Source organism: Orycteropus afer, unplaced genomic scaffold (assembly GCF_000298275.1).
Source record: "Orycteropus afer afer isolate SDZICR_OR568_19922 unplaced genomic scaffold, OryAfe1.0 scaffold01270, whole genome shotgun sequence".
Taxonomy (NCBI): Eukaryota; Metazoa; Chordata; class Mammalia; order Tubulidentata; family Orycteropodidae; genus Orycteropus; species Orycteropus afer.
In genome coordinates this window covers 131046-133086 of record NW_006922857.1, presented here as the reverse complement: position 1 = coordinate 133086, position 2041 = coordinate 131046, and the positions used below count along the sequence as shown (strand labels likewise).

Sequence of the window (2041 nt, the reverse complement as noted above, 5' to 3'; positions counted from 1 at the left end):
ACCTCAGATCTAATATATTCAAATCTGCATGTTGTCCATATTCCCAGGTAATTAGTAACCACATTAAAGAAAAAACCTGCTCTAGGTCACATATTTGCAATTACTGTAACCCAAGATACTGTGTGTTCTGTTTATAAATGTAAATGGATTAACATGCTCTTGGCTCAGTTACCTGGATCTATTCTTAGTTCCATCTGTCTGTCTTTGGGAGGTCTTAAAGAAACACCTCCAGAGGTCCTGCCCTAATGTACTGTGTAAAAACAAAAATTAAGGGTCCTGTTAGCACTTTCTTGTTTCTCATCAATTTGCTCATTTAGTATTGTTGGTGCCATTGGAAAGTGAAGGGAACAGACTGCTCATGCTTTTCCTTAGGGTATAGTTTGTAGATCCATACCTCTGACTACAGGGATACCAGCTTCATTTCTCTGGCCCTCCAGACTAGAGAGAAAGCTTTCTGCATCACCTGCACTTAAAATTTTAGGACAAGGTGATGTAAGAGGAGGGATTAAATGTGAAAGGATGGGGCAATAGGAACTCAGTGCCATCGAGTAGATTCCAACTCCTAGCAACTACTACAGGTTTTCCCAGGCTGTAGATCTTCATGAAAGTAGATTGCCTCATTTTTCTCCCGTGGAGAAACTGGTGTGTTTGAACTACTGACCTTCTGGTTATCAGCCAAATGCCTAAGATCTGAAGAATCAATGGGTCATACCAAATACAGTATGAACCATGAATTCCATATTACTTTTACTATTAGTTATGCTTAACTAAGTCATATTAATTCTTTCGTTCCTTTGCATTCACTTTGGGAGATATTATCTGTTCTTAAGTACCACAGGTGTAAGGATATAGTTAAAAATTGCTCTTTCTTCTTCTAAAACTCCAACAAAGAAATACATTTGCCCTTAGGATTGGTGTACAAAATGATAATTTAAAGGGAAAATTCAAGAATCTTCTGCTTGCCAAACACCTAAGGACTTCTTATCCATTCCCATCAAGTCAATTCCAACTCATAATGACCCCATAAGGCAGAGTAGAACTGCCCCCATAAGGTTTACAAGACTGTAATCTTTAGGGGAACAGATTGCCACACCTTTCTCTGTTAGAGCGGCTAGCAGCTGAGTACTTTAATCAATGTGTCACCATGGCTACCTACTGCTATCTTAATACCCCAAAATAATGCTATATTCTTCCTTTCTTGGATGACAAAGTCTATCATTCCACCAGTAGATAATAAAACTATAAAATACTATACTATATATAAATGTATACTAAGTTTGATGTTAGAAATTCTGGTGACATAGTGCCTAAGGCATTTGACTGCTAACCAGAAAGCTGGTGGTTCAAACCCACTAGCCACTCCTCGGAAGGAATGTTGGTATCTTCCATTGTGATACCACCTCGGAAAACCAAGGAGGGGTTGCTATGAGTCAGATATGACTCAATGGCAGTGAGTTTTTAGTTTTTAAGTTGGTATTGGTGAGGTTTATCTCTCTCTCTCTCTCTCTCTCTCTCTCATTCTCTCCTACTCTAATAAACAGGGAAAAAAAACAAAACCTTGACCTACTTAAGCAATAATGAAATTTTATTATACAAATAGAGTAACATATAAGAAACTTTCAAGTATCAGAGTGTACTGGAATTTAGGAACCAACTTGAGAATCCTTGTGTTTCATTATTTATCCAATATGTATTTGTTGTTAGGATATATAGCAATTAAGTTTTCTATATGGGCCTTGAAAACTTAGTTCTAGGTCAGAAAAATAGCACCGATGACCATTGCAGACTTTAACACTCTTAATAACTGTTAAGACACACTGGTGTCACAGTAGTTAAGCATTTTGCTTATAGATTAATAACCAAAAGTTCAGTGGTTTGAATCTATGAGTTGCTACATGGGAGAAAAGACTCAGTGGTCTACTTTCATAAAGATTACAGCTTTATGTTGCATTGTGGTAAACTGTGGTCAATGACATGAAACAAAGTGTATGTGAACTGCTGTATGGAAAGTGAATTTGCTCTGTAAATCTTCACCCAAATC

The 2041-nt window shown here is 37.2% G+C and overlaps 1 protein-coding gene across 1 annotated transcript in view; it reads left to right on the top strand.

The window, feature by feature from the left end:
- Positions 1 to 2041, top strand: part of LOC103213092 (olfactory receptor 5M11-like) — a gene marked incomplete at its 5' end in the record, with an annotated part of 19703 nt that overhangs the window by 14968 nt on the left and 2694 nt on the right. The gene's annotated exons all lie outside the window — the stretch shown is intronic.